The sequence below is a fragment of the Delphinus delphis genome, chromosome 17 (assembly GCF_949987515.2).
Source record: "Delphinus delphis chromosome 17, mDelDel1.2, whole genome shotgun sequence".
Lineage (NCBI taxonomy): Eukaryota > Metazoa > Chordata > Mammalia > Artiodactyla > Delphinidae > Delphinus > Delphinus delphis.
Genome location: NC_082699.1, coordinates 45022555 through 45042612, shown reverse-complemented (window position 1 = coordinate 45042612; position 20058 = coordinate 45022555). Strand labels below are relative to the sequence as shown.

Genomic DNA, 20058 nt, shown 5'->3' with positions numbered 1-20058 from the left:
CCGCCCTCTGCTAAATGTTAACATTAGGAAAAGCTGAGTGAAGCATAGAGGGGAACTCTGTACTGTTTGTGCAACTTTTCTGTAAGTATAAAATTATATCAAAATAAACATTTATTTTTTAAAGCATAAAGTAACGGGACTGTTGTTAAGACTTCCTCACATTGCTAAATGGTTTAGTATTAGTTCTATTGTGAATTACATATTGGGAGGGAAGATGAGGCACTAGAATCATTTTAGGGCTCAGGGCCTCTAAATGCTACCTTCAGCAAGTTGGCTCTGTCCCTGGGAAATCACCAGGCAGCTCTATTCCTCACCCAAGCCCATTTCTTCCCTCCTTGGAGGTTGAAGGAACTTAGAGACACCTCCTACTGCACCACCACTCCCTCCTCCAGGACGGTTCTAAGGGCTTGGGCCCTTGACCCCCAGGGTGTGGGCATACTTTATGGTGTCAATAGGGCAATCCCAACAGAATAGACCTTTCAACCTTAATTCCAGAGACAGAGTATGCATGCCTGGGGCAGGGTCATTTCGTTAGGGTAATAATAAATCCTACTTTCCAGGTTATAAGAATTAGATGAGATAATATATGCTACAACAAGGGTGGACCCTGAAAACAGTACGCTAAGTGAAATAAGCCAGATACAGAAGGACAAATATGATTCCACTTATATGAGGTGCCTGAAATAAGCAAACTCACAGCAACAGGAAGTAGATTAGTGGTTACCAGGAAGGGGGCAGTGGGCGAATGAGGAGCTGTTGTTTAATGGGTACAGAGTTTCTCTTGAGAAGATGAAAAATTTCTGGAGCTGAATGGCAGTGATAGTTGCACAACAGTATGAATGTACTTAATGCCACTGAACTGCACACTGGGAAATGGTTAAGGTGGTAAATTTTATGTTTATGTATATCTTACCACGATCAAAAATACTAAGAAAATTCAAAGAATTAGATGAGATGATTAAAAGCTCTTATAAAGCCCCAGCCCATAGTGGACACAGGTACCATTAGCTTCCTCCTTCACTAAAGTTTTAGAAAATAGAACTATTATGTAATTGTTCCATGTGATTTTTGACCATGGCAGCCACATTTGTTTTTTATAATTAACCACATTCTTAACCCCACTATGACATGGTTTTCAACATTCATTTTTTATTCTAATACAATGTTAAGACTGAATGATGAATTTTTAAAAAACATTAGGCTCACATGTCCTGTAAGAGCATTTCTGTTTAGCATAACAGATCAAAACTGAAATCAACTACATGATTCCCAATGGTGCTGTGAGGAATATTGGCCATGTCTCTAGGTACAGCTTTACAGATATGCTTGCATATACCCTAACACTGTTGATTAATTAAACTGTGTTCCTCCCCAGGTTTGGGCAATCACTCATAACCCTCTTCCCACTGGAGCTGCCATTGCTCCTACCACTTCCAACAGAGGACCCCTGAGCCACCTGTGGTGAAAATTTCATACCTAGGCCCTCAGCCTAGGTTTGGCATTTCTGTGACCACTGTAGCTGAGCTTGAAAGTCGCTCTTAGAGTTAGTGTTATCATGATATCTTGCTGCTTCTGAGCATGTGGCCAAACTCTGCCAAGATGCTGACGCATGATTGGCGTTTCATTGCCCGTTTCACTTAGCCCCGGTTTTGTGACAAGGCTCCTGCTGCCTGGTGAGACTTCATGCTCAGCCTTTTGTTAAATGAGGATTATGTGCAGGGTCCTGGCCTTGGACGTCAGGGTGAGACACTGTCTTGCAGAATACTTCTTTTTTATGGTTTTCTGTAATGGAAATTTCATTGTTCCACACTTTAGCTTTGGTTTTGTAATCACTGATTATATAATGAATTCTGGTTCTGTTCTGGCAAAATCAGCCTGCACTGTTAAAGACACAGAAGATACAGCTGCTTTAGAACATACAGAGATGGATCCTCCAGGTCCATAAGTCCCACCGCCTCCACCACCATCCTTGTCAATCTCCTGAAAGATCAGTTTCACGGTAAACTACAATTTGGAGGGGATGGTAGTGCCATAGCATGACAGCTCCTTCACTGTTGCGCAAAGAGTAGCAGGTCCTCGTTTCGGAGTTTGCAATTTTGTGAAACATCAGCTACCTCTAGTGGGGCTAATTGCCTCCCTCATGTCTAAGTGCTTGGACGTCTTTGGCCTTGACTTCAAGATTTGGGTTTCCAGATAAAATACACAACTCCCAGTTATATTTCAATTGCAGATAGACAATGAATACATTTTTTAGCATAAGTATGTCCCATGCAATACTTGGGACATACGTACACTAAAAAAAGTCCTCATTATTTGTCTGAAATTCAAATGTAACTGGGCAGCCTCTTATTTTTACTTGCTAAATCTGGCAGCCCTACTCAAGATCAGACTCTTGTCATTGTCCTATCCTCTGGGTCTGTCCTTGTGGGACTCTGATAATTCATTTTGCCAAGAAGCCTGAGACAGAATGAGGGAAAGGAAGAATCTTAATCACACTTGGCCTTTTGTTCTGTCTAGCTCCAAGTGTCACAGATATGCATTAAATTCATAAATAAATGAAAACCTCTCATTTAGACAGCTGAAGTTTAGTTCATTTCTATCCTGAAACTTTAGCAAATTGGATTCCATTGAAAGGAAGGATGGTGTAAAGAGGAAAGAATGATCTAGGGACTGAATCACTCATCCCAGGCCCAGTGACCATGGTGTGGAGTGACCACAGCATAGCACTCTCTGTTTAGCCTCTATTTGAAAACATAAAGGATTCAATTAAATGACCTCTAAGATCTCTTCCAGGGCTAATAATTCTGTGGTTCTGGCTTCAAAAGGTCTGAAACTTCTGAGGTATGTTACTGAAAATCACAATATTAGATTAAAAAGTTTTAAGGGCTTCCCTGGTGGCGCAGTGGTTGAGAGTCCGCCTGCCGATGCAGGGGACACGGGTTCGTGCCCCGGTCCGGGAGGATCCCACATGCCGGGGAGCGGCTGGGCCCGTGAGCCACGGCCACTGAGCCTGCGTGTCTGGAGCCTGTGCTCCGCAACGGGAGAGGCCACAACAGTGAGAGGCCCGCGTACCGCAAAAAAAAATAAATAAATAAAAAGTTTTTAAACTTAAGGAATTTTTTATTAATGCTTAATTTTTAAAATAAGTCGCTTACTGATTTTCTGAGAAGCATACGTATCTTGACACTTCCTCAGAGCTCTTCCTATTACATTAAATATTTTGTGCAAACTTTTTACATAATTAGTATTCAGGTACAAGATTTGCCCATCAGGATACTCTAATAGAATTTTCCACGTCTATCATTCTTTTTTTTTTTTTTTTTTTTTTTTTTGCAGTACACGGGCCTCTCTCCGCTGTGGCCTCTCCCGTTGCGGAGCACAGGCTCCAGACGCGCAGGCTCAGCGGCCATGGCTCACGGGCCCAGCCGCTCCGCAGCATGTGGGATCTTCCCGGACCGGGGCATGAACCCGCGTCCCCTACATCGGCAGGCGGACTCTCAACCACTGCGCCACCAGGGAAGCCCCACGACTATCATTCTTAAATGACTTTGGTAAACTCCAACATTCTAAATTAAAGCTGTAACATGAACTCAAGTCATAAGTAGTCACTCTAAGGAGAGATCAATATGATCTTGGGTAAAGAAAGATATTTTATGAAAACATTCTTAATTGAGACCCAAAATATATGCTAGGGAAAAAGCGTTTAGGTGAGCACACTACTCATTCTTTTCAAGTAGATTCAACAAACATATTGATCACTGGACCATCCCACACACTCCTCTGGCTTCAACCTCCATTTTATAAAGGTTTATGGCTTCCATATCTCCATGGCCACATTTCATTTCTCTCCTCCGTTTCAGAGCCAAATTTCTAACTCCCTTCTAGAAATCTCTACCTAAATGTCCCACAGGCTTCTCAAACTCAGTAAATCTAAAATAAAGTGGAAATTAACACAACATTGTAAATCAACTATACTTCAATTAAAAAAATATAAAATAAAGTACCTATTATCTTCACCCCGCTACCTGCTCTATTGGTCTCCTCAAACTTGATTAATGGTATTATTATCCACCATCATAATTAGCACAAGCTAGAAATCTGATAACTAGCTCTGAATCAACACTCTGAATCAACAGGTTACCAAGTCCACTTAGTTCTGCCTCCTAAATGTCTCTTGAATCTCTGTCCATTCCAAGAACACTGCCTTAGTTCAAGCCCTCTCAGCTGAACTAGGTAGGTAGTAGTCTTCAGAATCTTTCCCACCCACCTGCACAGACACAGAGTGATATTTCTAAAATGTGGCTCAGATCATCCTCACCCCTCCTCACCATAGCTATCCACTGCTTAGAGAAGAAGGGCTAAACCCTTTTACATGAGAAATGTGACCTTTCGATGTATGACCACAGCTGATTACTCCCAACTTCATCTCCCTCCTCAATACCCCACAACTTGCCATTTCGCCTGTCCATTATCTCCTTCCAGGCTTGCCTATACTCATCCCTTTACAGAAGTATCCCTCCTTTATCTCCAGCTGGTGAATTCCTACTCATCCTTCAAGACCTCATTTAAGGGTCACCTGTGGGCAGGCTTCTCTGCTTAGTCCCCTTCCTTACTCTACCACATGCCCACTTAGTGACCCCTCATGCAACACCTCAGCACGTTGTTTATACTCTCACTGTACTGCTAACCCTTTGCATTACAATTACATATTTTTCACCTGTTTCCTCTACTAAACTAAGAACTCTTTGAAGATGGGGCCATGGATTATTTGGCTTTGCCTCCCTAGGACCTAGCAAGGGGCTTGGGACAAGACAAGTGCTCCATAAACATTATTTGCGGGGTTGGGGGTGGATAAATGAAATAAAAAAGAGGTGGAATTTTTAGATAGGTATCGTGCTAAGTGCTTTATCTCATTTATTTCCTATGACAACTTTATAGAGGAAGATACTACTACTACTGCCATTTTTATAGATTAAGAAACAGAGAGGTTAAGTAACTTGCCTAAGTCCACATATTAATAAATGATAGAGTCCACAGATGGCTTTTGTTCCTCCAGATTCTTTCCTTGCTCAACTATGCGAGGGTATTGGTGAGCAGAGGAGAGGTCAAATGTCAGCAGGAACACTATAAGAGCAGGGAGATTCTACAGATTGGATAATCTGTTTCTCAATTATTAGAAACTCATTACTCATTAATTAAATATTCTCTGAATCCCACTTAAATTCCAGGATTCCTGATCTTTATTTTTACATTTTATAGTTTTTATTATTATAAAATATTTGCTATTACAGAAAAGTACATACAATATGTGCATGGTTTAAGAGTAATTATTACACGTTTAATCTCCACATATGTCAAGAAATAGAATTGTCAGGGCCTCAGAACCCTGCCTGCCTTCTCTCTCTCCCTGAGCACTGGAGAAATCACCATCCTGACTTCTGCGATAATCATTTCCTTGCTTTTATTTGTTGCTTTGCCACATAGATAGATATAGATAGAGACATATAAATACATATTTCGAGTTTCCCATTGCTGCTATAACAAAATACCACAAACTTCGTGGCTTAAAATTATCTTACCGTTCTAGAGATCAGAAGTCTAAAATGGCTGTGCAGGGCTGTGTTCCTTCTAGAGGCTGGGATGGAATCTGTTATCTTGCCTTGTTCAGTTCTAGAGGCTGCCCCTTTCCTGCATCTTCAAAGCCAGCAGCATGGCATCTTCTGTCCTCTCTTCCCTTTGCTTTTGTTCTCTTGTCTCTGTGACTCTGACTCTCCTACCTCCCTCTCAAAAGGTAGCCTTGTGTTTGCATTGGGCTCAACTGGATAATCCAGAATAATCTCCCTATCTCAAGATTCTTTTTTTTTTTTTTTAAACATCTTTATTGGGGTATAATTGCTTTACAATGGTGTGTTAGTTTCTGCTTTATAACAAAGTGAATCAGTCATACATAAACATATGTTCCCATATGTCTTCCCTCTTGCGTCTCCCTCCCTCCCACCCTCCCTATCCCACCCCTCCAGGCTGTCACAAAGCACCGAGCCAATATCCCTGTGCCATGCGGCTGCTTCCCACTAGCTATCTACCTTACTACGTTTGTTAGTGTGTATATGCCCATGACTCTCTCTCGCCCTGTCACAGCTCACCCTTCCCCCTCCCCATAACCTCAAGTCCGTTCTCTAGGAGGTCTGCGTCTTTATTCCTGCTTTACCCCAGGTTCTTCATGACATTTTATTTTTTAATTCCATATATATGTGTTAGCATACGGTATTTGTCTTTTTCTTTCCGACTTACTTCACTCTGTATGACAGACTCTAGGTCTATCTACCTCATTACAAATAGCTCAATTTCGTTTCTTTTTATGGCTGAGTAATATTCCATTGTATATATGTGCCACATCTTCTTTATCCATTCATCCGATGATGGGCACTTAGGTTGTTTCCATCTCCGGGCTATTGTAAATAGAGCTGCAATGAACATTTTGGTACATGACTCTTTTTGAATTTTGGTTTTCTCAGGGTATATGCCCAGTAGTGGGATTGCTGGGTCATATGGTAGTTCTATTTGTAGTTTTTTAAGGAACCTCCATACTGTTCTCCATAGTGGCTGAACCAATTCACATTCCCACCAGCAGTGCAAGAGTGTTCCCTTTTCTCCACACCCTCTCCAGCATTTATTGTTTCTAGATTTTTTGATGATGGCCATTCTGACTGGTGTGAGATGATATCTCATTGTAGTTTTGATTTGCATTTCTCTAATGATTAATGATGTTGAGCATTCTTTCTCAAGATTCTTAATAACATTTGCAAAGTTCTTTTTACCTTATAAGGTAACATATTTACAGGTTCCAGGGATTAGGATGTGGACATCTTTGGGGGACATTTACCAGTTTATCACAACCTCTAAATAATTTCCTTTAGTAATGTCAATTCTTGAACTTCATTTATATGGAATCATATGGTATATATTCTTTTGCTCATATAATCCATTTACATTTAATGTAATTATTTTTATATTAGAGTTTAAAACTACCATCTCATTTATATTTGTCCCATGTATTCTGTATTGCCTTTTCTTTCCTTTCTTGCCTTCTGGGGTTGTTCAAAGAAATATTTTAATGACCCCATTCTTTTTCTTCTACTGGTATGAAAATTATATACTCTCTATTTTTTAGGGATTATTCTAGAACTTAATATGCATCCTAAACTTAAAGTCTGAAATTAATCAATGCCTTTACTTTCTCCCACATAATTCAAAGACCTTAAAATATTTTAATTCCATTTACACTTCCTGACATGTTTTGTTCTCAAATATTTTAGCTCTATCTTGTTATTATTGTTGTAAGTTTTGCCCTTAAAAACTTTATAACTGTTGTTTTATACAGTTAATATTCACTTAGATGTATCCATATATTTATCATTTTCTTTGCTTTCTTTTGTCTTCTATCTCAGGTCTTCCTTGTGAGATCACTTTTATTTTACCTAAAGGAAAGGTCTTAAATCAGAGTGTGATGGTGGCAAACTCTCTCAGCTTTGATCTGTCTAAAAATAACTTTATTATGACCTCATTCTTGAAAGACTTTTTCTGGGTGTAGAATTCTAGGTTGCCGATTATTTAAGTTTATAAACCACAGGTTTATATAAGTACATAAGTATATAAACCATTGATGGTTTCATTCCACTGGCTTTTGACTTCCTTTGTTACTTCCTTTGTTACTATTGAGAATTCAGCTATTGTTTAGTTGCCACTCCTTTGAAGATCATCCTTTCCTCTGGTTAATTTTAGCATCTTATTTGTCTTTGGTTTGTTAAAGTTTCACCATGATGAGTCTGGGTATAAATTTGTTTTTATTTTTTCTACTTATTATTCTTGTATCTATGGATTGATATCTTTGATCAGTTTAGAAAAATTCTTAGCCATTATCTCTTCAAATATTATCTTTATCCAAACACTTCTCTCTTCTCCTTCTGAAAGTCTGATTAAATGAATGCTACACTTTTCACTCTGTTTTCTTGCCTCTTAACCTCTCTTTTACATTTGCCATATGATTGTTTCTCTACACTGTACTCTGAATAATTTCTCCTGATCTATATTTCACTTCTCTAATTTTATCTTCAGTTATATCTAAGCTGCTTAAACATGACTGTTGAGTTTTTAATTTGGGTTATTGTATTTTTTATTTTGAGACATTCTATTTGGTTCTTTTTAAATCTGCTAAATCACTTTTTATCATTTCCTTTTCTGTACATATGTTTTCTACTTTTTCTTTGAATTGAGTAAGCATAGTTGCTTTTATAGATTGTCTAGTGATTTCAAAATCTGAAGTCTTTGAAGATCTCTTTCTTTTAGTTCTCATTCCTGATGGCTTATGTCCTTGTAGGCTTAGTTATTTTTGACTGTACACTGTTTGTTGTCCTTGAAATTTTATTTGGAGGGGTTCTTTGAAGACTAGGTTGACACTAATTTTCTCCAGAAAGAACTTTCATTTGCATCTGCTAGGCACACAGGGACACTTTAAAGTAAAGTCACATTGTAAGAGGGTTTTACGGAATTATGGTTTCTTTTTCTCTTTGTTTTTGTTCATTTATTTATTTTTGTCATCATCAAATTGATATGGGTTTGGAAGCTGTGGAAGTACTAACTTGCAGTTATAACTTCTCAGAGCAGTTCCCTGCATTTACTACCTGTCTTGCTCTGCTCATCATAAGGACCTGAGGGAGGAGGATCCTATACTTCTGTTTCACCCTTGCCCTGGGGGTTTACCCTTATTAGTGAGGGCACGAGCAGACGCTGGGCTTTGGCTTTGTCCTTGTCCTGAGAAGCCCACAGAACCAAAGTTCAAGTTTGCCCCAAATGGCAAATGTTCTTAGTTCAAAAACAGCTTCAGACTGCCACTTCACTTTCAGAGACCTTGTATGCCTTTGATTTGGGGCTTTAACTTCTTAATATCTTGCCAGAGCTTTGATGCTTTTAAGAAGTTATAAAAAAATTTTTTTTATTCAGTGTTTTTTGTGGTTTCTAGTAGGAGGTTGGTCTGATCCCCATCTTGCCTTATTCCTGGAAATGGAAGTCCTTTGCTCACCTTCCTAGGCTTGGCTGACCTGCACACTTAGAAACTAGAAACCAACATGATCTACTGTAAGCAAGTTAACATATGAAAAAGTAAGCACATATTTTATTCTTTTTTTTTAAACATCTTTGTTGCAGTATAATTGCTTTACATTGTTGTGTTAGTTGCTCCTGTATAACAAAGTGAATCAGCTATACATATACATATATCCCCATATCCCCTCCCTCTTGCATCTCCCTTCCACCCTCCCTATCCCACCCCTCTAGGTGGACAAAAGCACCGAGCTGATCTCCCTGTGCTATGTGGCTGCTTCCCACTAGCTATCTATTATACATTTGGTAGTGTAAGTATGTCAGTGCCACTCTCTCCCTCCCGTCTCAGCTTACCCTTCCCCCTCCCCGTGTACTCAAGTCCATTCTCTACGTCTGTATCTCTATTCCTGTCCTGCCACTAGGTTCTTTTTAGATTCCATATATGTATGTTAGCCTACGGTATTTGTTTTTCTCTTTCTGACTTACTTCATTCTGTATGACAGTCTCTAGGTCCATCCACACCTCTACAAATGACCCAATATCATTCCTTTTTATGGCTGAGTAATATTCCCTTGTAAATATGTGCCACATCTTCTTTATCCATTCATCTGTCGATGGGCACTTAGGTTGCTTCCCTGTCCTGGCTATTGTAAATGGTGCTGCAATGAACATTGTGGTACATGACTCTTTTTGAATTATGGTTTTCTCAGGGTATATGCCCAGTAGTGGGATTGCTGGGTCATATGGTAGTCCTATTTTTAGTTGTTTAAGGAACCTCCACACTGTTCTCCATAGTGGCTGTATCAATTTCCATTCCCACCGACAGTGCAAGAGGGTTCCCTTTTCTCCACACCCTCTCCAGCATTTATTGTTTGTAGATTTTTTCATGATGGCCATCCTGACCAGTGTGAAGTGTTACCTCATTGTAGTTTTGATTTGCATTTCTCTAATGATTAGTGACACTGAGCATTCTTTCATGTGTTTGTTGGCAATCTGTATGTCTTCTTTGGAGAAATGTCTATTTAGGTCTTCTGCCCATTTTTGGATTGGGTTGTTTGTTTTTTTGATATTGAGCTGCATGAGCTCCTTGTATATTTTGGATATTAATCCTTTGTCAGTTGCTCATTTGCAAATATTTTCTCCCATCCTGAGGGCTCTTTTCATTTTGCTTATGGTTTCCTTTGCTGTACAAAAGCTTTTAAGTTTCATTAGGTCCCATCTGTTTATTTTTGTTTTTACATCCATTTCTCTAGGAGGTGGGTCAAAAGGATCTTGCTGTGATTTATGTCAGAGTGTTCTGCCTATGTTTTCCTCAATATTTTTTATAGTGTCTGGCCTTACATTTAGGTCTTTAATCCATTTTGAGTTTATTTTTGTGTATGGTGTTAGGGAATGTTCTAATTTCATTCTTTTACATGTAGCTGTCCAGTTTTCCCAGCACCAATTATTGAAGAGACTGTCTTCTCCATTGTATATTCTTGCCTCATTTATCAAAGATAAGGTGACCAAAGGTGCATGGGTTAATCTCTGGGCTTTCCATGCTGTTCCACTGATCTATATTTCTGTTTTTGTGCCAGTACCATACTGTCTTGATTACTGTAGCTGTGTAGTACAGTCTGAAGTCAGGGAGCCTGATTCCTCCAGCTCCATTTTTCTTTCTCAAGATTGCTTTGGCTATTCGGGGTCTTTTGTGTTTCCATACAAATTGTACAATTTTTTTTTTCTAGTTCTGTGAAAAATGCCATTGGTAGTTTGATAGGGATTGCATTGAATGTGTAGATTGCTTTGGGTAGTAGAGTCTTTTTCAGAATGTTTATTCTTCCAATCCAAGAACATGGTATATCTCCCATCTGTTTGTATCATCTTTAACTTCTTTCATCAGTGTCTTATCATTTTCTGCATACAGGTCTTTTGTCTCCTTAGGTAGGTTTATTCCTAAGTATTTTATTCTTTTTGTTGCAGTGGTACGTGGGAGTGTTTCCTTAATTTCTCTTTCAGATTTTTCATCATTAGTGTATGGGAATGCAAGAGATTTCTGTGCATTAATTTTGTGTCCTGCCACTCTACCAAATTCATTGATTAGCTCTAGTAGTTTTCTGGTAGCATCTTTAGGATTCTTGATGTATAGTATCATGTCACCTGCAAACAGTGACAGTTTTACTTCTTGCTTTCCGATTTGGATTCCTTTTATTTCTTTTTCTTCTCTGATTGCTGTGGCTAAAACTTCCAAAACTATGTTAAATAATAGTGATGAGAATGAGCAACCTTGTCTTGTTCCTGATCTTAGAGGAAATGGTTTCAGTTTTTCACCATTGAGAACGATGTTGGCTGTGTATTTATCATATATGGCCTTTATTATGTTGAGGTACATTCCCTCTATGCCTACTTTCTGGAAAGTTTTTATCATAAATGGGTGTTGAATTTTGTCAAAAGCTTTTTCTGCACCTATTGAGATTATCATATGGTTTTTATCCTTCAATTTATTAATATGGTGTATCACACTGATTGATTTACATATATTGAAGAATCCTTGTGTTCTTGGGATAAACCCCACTTGATCATGGTGTATGATCCTTTTAATGTGCTGTTGGATTCTGTTTGCTAGCATTTTGTTGAGGATTTTTGCATCTATGTTCATCAGTGATACTGGCCTGTGGTTTTCTTTTTTTGTAACATCTTTGTCTGGTTTTGGTATCAGGGTGATGATGGTCTTGTAGAATGAGTTTTGGAGTGTTCCTCTCTCTGCTATATTTTTGAAGAGTTTGAGAAGGATTGGTGTTAGCTCTTCTCTAAATGTTTGATAGAATTTGCCTGTAAAGCCATCTGGTCCTGGGCGTTTGTTTGTTGGAAGATTTTTAATCACAGTTTCAATTTCAGTGCTTGTGATTGGTCTGTTTATGTTTTCTATTTCTTCCTGGTTCAGTCTCGGAAGGTTGTGCTTTTCTAAGAATTTTTCCATTTCTTCCAGGTTGTCCATTTTATTGGCATATAGTTGCTTGTAGTAATCTCTCATGATCCTTTTTATTTCTGCATTGTCAGTTATTACTCTTCCTTTTTCATTTCTAGTTCTGTTAATCTGTGTCTTCTCCCTTTTTTTTCTTGATGAGTCTGGCTAATGGTTTATCAATTTTGTTTATCTTCTCAAAGAACCAGCTTTTAGTTTTATTGATCTTTGCTATTGTTTCCTTCATTTCTTTTTCATTTATTTCTGATCTGGTCTTTATGATTTCTTTCCTTCTGCTAACTTTGGGTTCTTTTTGTTCTTCTTTCTCTAGTTGCTTTAGGTGTAAGGTTAGGTTGTTTATTTGAGACTTTTTTTGTTTCTTTTTGATTTTTTAAATTTAATTAATTAATTAATTAATTGATTTTTTTTTTTTTTTTGCCGCATTGGGTCTTTGTTGCTGTGTGCAGGGTTTCTCTAGCTGCGGTGAGCGGCGGCTACTCTTCATTGCGGTGCGCGGGCTTCTCATTGCAGTGGCTTCTCTTGTTGCAGAGCCCAGCCTCTAAGCACACAGGCTTCATTAGTTTGGCTCATGGGCTCTAGAGCACAGGCTCAGTAGTTGTGGTGCATGGGCTTAGTTGCTCCATGCCATGTGGGATCATCCTGGAGCAGGGCTCAAACCTGTGTCCCCTGCATTGGCAGGCGGATTCCCAACCACTGTGCCACCAGGGAAGCCCTTTTCTTGTTTCTTGAGCTAAGATTGTATTACTATAAGCTTCCCTCTTAGAACTGGTTTTGCTGCATCCCATAGGTTTTGGGTCATCGTGTTTTCATTGTCATTTGTTTCTCAGTATTTTTTGATTTCCTCAGCAATCTCTTGATTATTTAGTAGCGTATTGTTTAGCCTCCATGTGTTTGTATTTTTTACAGTTTTCTTCCTGCAATTGATATCTAGTCTCAGCACATTTTTTTTGTTGTTTTGGTTTTTTTTGTTTTTGCGGTATGCAGTCCTCTCACTGTTGTGGAGCACAGGCTCCGGACATGCAGGCTCAGCGGCCATGGCTCACGGGCCTAGCTGCTCCGCGGCATGTGGGATCCTCCAGGACCGGGGCACGAACCCGTGTCCCCTGCATCGGCAGGCGGAGTCTCAACCACCGTGCCACCAGGGAAGACCCTCCGTTCTGTTATTATAAAAATAATCTCCCATGTCATGTTCAACTATTTTTATTATTTCACTTTTTACATTTAAATTTTTTTTTTTTTTTTTGGCGGTACGTGGGCCTCTCACTGTTGTGGCCTCTCCCGTTGCGGAGCACAGGCTCCGGACGCGCAGGCTCAGCGGCCATGGCTCACGGCCCCAGCCGCTCCGCAGCATGTGGGATCTTCCCGGACTGGGGCACGAACCCATGTCCCCTGCATCGGCAGGCGGACTCTCAACCACTGCGCCACCAGGGAAGCCCTACATTTAAATTTTTGATCCATCTGCACTTTGTTCTGGTGCACCATTTATTGTTCATTTACTGTGTGTGCCAGACATGGTATTCAGCATTTTACATACATTATCTTATTTAATAATCAGAATTATGGCAACCTCTATTTTACTAATAAGGACATTGAAGCTTAGAAACACAAACTCAGCCAAGATCTTACATCTAGTGAGTGTCATAATCGAACTCAAGTTAGCCTGAGTTCAATTTTTATGCTCTTCTGTATAATATTTATAAAATTAGCATTCTATGTTGTTTGAAAATCCCCAACTTCATGACTGCTATTTTAGGAAAAATAGTTGATGAGTATGTGATGACAACTAACCATTCCATGAGACTTAAAGAACCAGGAAGATGCATTGAGGTGGGGCTACTAGATGTCAATTAGCCGAAGTCGTTCTCCAGCTGGGCAACTGACTCCTGCCCCAAACTGGAAGCTGAGGATTCAAATACTTCTCCCAGCAAAATTATGGATGATTCGATTACATTACACAGAGTAAACAGAACTGTGACTATTAAATCTTTGAATGTAAGAGTCTCTTGAACCTCCTTTGTCATGGAACAGTATAGATTCCAAAGTTTGGATTGGGTTCAGCCTGCAAGTAGAACATAATTATTGGATGTGATTGATTCTTAGATACACATCTTTTCACATTTAACATCTCTGAGATTAGGATGCCTCTTCTCATCAGTGGTGTCTTATAATTGTTGTTGGCCAGGCGACAGACAATATGTAGCAGTGGCCACCTGCATTTGTGCCAACCTGCTTTATATTTCTAATGGTACAAATGGACAACAGCAACTCATCAACTTTTCATTCAACAAACCATTTAAGGACCATTTCAGGAAGGAATATAATCTTGGTTGTTTTCTGGACTCTTCTGTTGACACCTTCTGAAAAGAATCAAGAAAGCAGCTGTATTAAAACTTGGGGGTAGGTGCTGGAGTCATTGACTTGGAAAAACAACATCCTCAAAAGACCTTTTTTTTAAAAAAAATTTTATTTATTTTGGGCTGCGTTGGCTCTTCGTTTATGTTCGCAGGCTTTCTCTAGTCGCGGAGAGCGGGGGTCTTCGTTGCGGTGCGCAGGCTTCTCATTGCTGTGGCTTCTCTTGTTGTGGAGCACAGGCTGTAGGCGCACAGGCTTCAGTAGTTGTGGCATGTGGGCTCAGTAGTTGTGGCACATGGACTTAGTTGCTCCACGGGATGTGGGATCTTCCTGGATCAGAAATCGAACCCATGTCCCCTGCATTGGCAGGCTATTCTTAACCACTGTGCCACCAGGGAAGGCCCCAAAGAACTGTTTAAAGAAATCCTGCATAACTGACACCCCTGCTGGTACAGAGGATGATTATGTTTGGAAAAACAGGACATATATACCCAACTCTGAAGTGAAATGCATTTCGAAGACTGGACTCTGAATGAGAAGTCTGGGGAATACTTTAACCTATTTATTTCTCTTATGTGTTCCTTTCATATTGTGCACAATTGATGTGATAAAATCTATGTCTATTAAACTTCTTTTAGCAATTAATTAAAATAGCTAATTTCAACACCAGCAATGGTGACTTCAACCTATACTCCTGGCTCTGTATTGATTGAAGTAATCTGTTGAACAATCTCAGAAGAGCTGTGCAAATCAGTGATCACTCTGGACTCTCATCTTTTGTTTGTTTGCTTGTTTTTGACTGAGTGGCTTGCGGGATCTTAGTTCCCCTACTAGGGATTGAACCCGGGCCCTCAGCAGTGAAAGCATAGAGTCCTAACAACTGGACCGCCCAGGAATTCCCTGGACTCTCTTCTGAAAGCAATCCCAAGTCCTAGGACCTTCAGCACAAGGAATTTTTCTTGTAGTAATTCTCAGGGTCTTAGTGGGACACCAAGGCCTTTCACTTTGACGTTCTTTTCCTTTGTGCCTCTAATAAAGATGCTCACACCTTCCGCAGGGGTTTCGTTTCCATTGCAGCTGGTTAATGCGACTCTGATTCTATGAATCCCTCTCTTTGGCTCCGAGCGTGTCTTTCCAGTATCCTTAAAAACTTCCTCACTCACTGTTCCTGCACACGAGCTAACAGCTGAAGGTCAGGAGGTGCCACAGCCACTGCATCTTCCTCAAAGAGCTAGTAAAGTTTAAAAAGTTCCTTCAACCATTATAAAATAAAATGCTAAGTAATATGAAAGCATTGTGTCCTAGTTTAATTGATAGCATTCCCTCCTCCTTTCTCAGTGGTACGAAGCCACTGGGGAATCTTGCAATCAATGGCCTCTCAAATTAGATGAAATACGGTAGTTTCAGCTTGGGAGGGGTGTGGGTCAGGGAGCCAGTTAGACAAAGAAGTACATGAGGTCATTTTGTTGTCGTTGCATATTTATCCCTTTGAATGAATCTATAGGAGACTGACTGTATCAATAGATGTAATTAATTTCCTAGGTTTTGTCTTACGCACTTAAGCTGGGTGTTCCAGATCATACTTTCTTTTGTAATCAGAGTATAGGATTTTACCGTGGTCCTTTAAAAATTTTGTCTTTTTGGCTCTGGTCTGTTGTTCTCACCTGCCAAGATCATTCTGGATCATTATTCTCTTATTTACACTTTTAGCTGTCCCTCCCTCTAGCTTTACGCCATGTGTAAATTTGATAAGCCGAACCTCTATATTTTTATCCAAGTCACTAATAAAAATATTGAACAGTCCTGGGACAATTTTGTAGAGCCATGGCAGCCATTAGTGATTCCCTCAGGTTGGCATGAACCACAGATTGACTTTCTGGACATAGCATTTTACCCAGCTGCAACTCCATGCATCTGAGATATAGTGCAGTTGGTAGGCACCCAAGCTTTGATCTCAGAGTTGACCTCTCAACCCTAGCCCCACCATATCCTTGCTATATGACCCTGGGCAAGTTACCTGATGAATCTCTGCTTAGTTTCCTCATCTGTAAAATGGGACAACTCTTTTTACTTTATAGGAATGGGTAGATGTTTAAGTTAATTAGTACTCACAAAACACTTCGTAGAGTTCCTGACATAAAGTAGGCTCTCAGTAAATATTAATGGTTAGTCCTATCAATTTTCTCAGATTTCTCCATCTTGTTCAATACATACCACGAGACACTTTGTCAAATGCATAAGAAAAACTCAGCATAAACTAACTTCATCATTCTGCTGTTCTAACAGACTTATCAAAAAAATGAGATCCGTTTAGTACACAGTTTTTATTTATAATTTATAATGACTATTTTCAACAAGGGTTTGTTTCAGCTTAAAATAAAAGACATGTATGGATTTATTTGTGATGACTCCAGGCTGACTGTTAATGATCAACACTCTACTTTTAAGTGTTTAGGAACACTGGGAATCCATTATACAGCTGACAGTTCTGTATTTTATTGAATTTCCCCTTTTACCATGTAATGGCAACCAATGTTTGCCTGTCTCCACCTTCTAGGGATCATGCCATTCCCAAGATTTCTTAAAGACTGATGTTGATGTTTGTAGAGTCGCATCTGCGGGTTATTTTTTTTTATCCTGGATGTATTTCATAGGAGTTGCAGAATTAAACACATTTGAAGCAGCCGGGTCTCTCACCACCTTCTCATTTATCTTGGATTTCACTGCCTTATAGCCCTTGTCATTCTGTCCTTAAGGGTAGTGGCTTTAAACCTTTCGAGTACATGTGAATCACTTGGAGGAGGGAGAGCTGTTAGAAATGCACATCTCCAACCTGCTTCCAGAGATTTCGGCTTAGTAGGTCTGAAATGGGGCCTGGGAATATACATTTTTACCAACACTCTAGGTGAGTTTGACGCACCACCTGTGCGAAACACCTGATACAGAGGAAAATGATGGAAAATAATTTTGTAATTATGATTTTTTTCTTATCATGTTCTTGTATATGTTAGCATTATCCACCTCTCCTCCAAAATTAGTCTTACTTGGTGGCTTTGGTCCAAACAAACTTAGAAATAGCCCTTTTGTTTAGCATTTTTCATAAACCTTGGATTATTCTGGATTTTTGACCCTCCTGACATGACTCATAAAGCTTATGCATTTAAAAAAATATTGTCCTTGGTTCTGGGCCATTTCTGTCATTGTTAGCATGTGTGCTTTGAAAGCCTGAGCCCATTAGAGTGCTCTCTATGCAGTCCTGCCTCGGCCCCTTCAGATGTCCACAGGGCGGTACGCTCTACACTTGGGGCATCCAGCCAGGATTTCCTGAGAATGAGATGAGGCTGTGGATGACAGAGAGAAGAGCTATATGAGCTATTTATTAAAATGCCTACGGGAAATCTGCCCAGAAACTGGTCATGTACTGGTGCCCTGCCATTTGTTAGTGGTTGAGGTGAGAAGGGATGAATTCAGACCAAAGCTGAGGCCGTCCGGCCTTCTGAAATTGCTGATGTCAGGCCTTCTTCTAGACCACTTCCCTGATACGTCATCCCACTTCTTCCTCTCTGACCCTTTGGACCTCGATATGCTTTCATCACTGCGTATTGCACACTGGAGTTCCGTTGTTTGGTCACGTGTCCACCATTTATTACATTAAATAAAGGAACAATGTCTTCCTTATTTAAAACAAAAATAATATAAACCAAACAAAATCCTGCACTTTGCACACTACTTGACGTTCAGTATTTGTTGAACTAAGCCACCGATAACAAATATTCGACAGGCATGCTATACTCCCAGTCCTGTGCTGGGGCAGACATTGCTAATGGATCTCTGAACGCTTCCCTCCTGAACTTGGAAGCAGTTTCAATATTCTTCAGAACATGGCTTTTCCATCAAATCTACCAGAACTGACTTGCAAAATGACACCTACTTGCCAATTCTAAACAAAACAGAGGTCCTTTTCTCCTACTACAGTCCAGTTGTTAACTCCATTCATGAAATAAAAAAAGAAAATAGCTTACAAATACAAATTAAGTACTTGGAAAGTCAAGTTGGTATGATAAATACTAAGGGGAAAACACAGGGAATTTACATTGGTTATAGAGTAGCCGGCATCTTGCAATAAGCAGGTGTCTGGGTTTTCCAGCTTTTGAGACTCTAGAATGATATTAACGATACAATAATGAGAATGATACTAAAACTCAGCATCTCATTTCATGGGATCAGCAAAGTCTGAAACCTTTCAAGTAATGATTCTCCTATACCACAGAAACTGGGCCCGCGTTTCGGTGAGATCCAAAATCAATGTGTAAGTTGAGAGCTGTGTCTCCTAACATACATCAGGAGGCAAAGGCAGCATCATTTGGGCTGAAAGGGAGATAAACAAAAGCAGGACTGGCTGGGGAATATTTTCTTTCCTCCCTCTCCTTCATCTCCCCTTCCCCATGCAACTTTTGAACCCTGATTATTAGCTGTCACTTAACAATCTTGACAGTTCCATTTTGCACTGAGAAACTTCTTTTTTGTGTACCTGTATAACCGGCCCAAACTGGGGCTGCTCCGAAGTAGAGCCAGACCCTCGCCATCTCTGCCTCTTTCTCTCAAACGTGGCCACTATAGTTGTTCTCTCTTAGGTTCCTATTTTAGAGCTCAGTGATACTGAGAAAACTATCCCTTCTTTCAACTCCTAGATTGAAGGCTAAAGGACTGAAGGGTACATGTAGGGTATTTATAAGCTCTGAAGTTGCTGGAGTCACTCTCAGAGGGAACTTGGATTTCAAGAGGCTATTAATACAGAAATCCTTATTTTTCAGAACCTGCTAGTGAGTGAGATTCTCCAAATCAGAAAAATTTTACCATAAAAGTAATTTAAAATTTTAATTCCTTAAAAATATAGAAAATGTATTAAAGACATCGCATCCCTCTCTGCCTTTAGGAACAACTTCACTGGTTTGATGCTGCCACAGGATCAACACCAAGAGTGGAGACATTTGTTCACTAAGCTGTGAATGGTGCAATGAACCTCCCACAGTCTTTTGTAGAATGTTGGGCAAATGCCTCCATGTTCCTCTTCTTGACCTTTTTGGACAGCTTTTTATAGTCTTGTCTACTCTTCACCTGTGAAGTTATCAGATGCCCTTCCTGGCTCTTACAATGAGCTTGCCTTTCAAAATGCATGTTTTCCTTCAAGTTATTCCTTCTAAGTGTTTATGGGCTAGAACATCAGACAATGAGGTTTCTTTGAATTGTGTATAAAATAAGAGTTAACTCTGAATGAGGCTTCCCCTCTACTGGCCTCCTAGCTTCCAGGTTCTGACGAGTCTAGACTGGCTTCCCCCAGTGGAGACTGAGCTCTGATTAGCATAAAGCTTAAAAACATGTTTCATTTTGTTTTTGTGTAGTACTGGGTCTATATCCAGGGAGCAGTAGCCTAGAATATTCTGCACTGATCAACTCACCATAGAGGGAAATGTTCTGTTCTTGAGATAAAGGGCATTCAAAGGAGGGCAGCCACCAGGGTGATAGGTATTGAAACCATGTCATTCAGGAACCAGCTGAAAGAACTGAGGCCGTTAGGGTTATGGGGAACTACTGAAAGGAAACTGATGTCCTCCAACAGGTGGAGGGTGGTCTGCCCTGGG

At 39.8% G+C, this 20058-nt stretch overlaps 1 pseudogene; it reads right to left on the bottom strand.

The window, feature by feature from the left end:
* Positions 1-15057: 15057 nt before the first annotated feature.
* LOC132440340 (small ribosomal subunit protein uS10-like) lies at positions 15058-19002 on the bottom strand (annotated as a pseudogene).
* Between the last annotated feature and the right edge of the window lie 1056 nt (positions 19003-20058).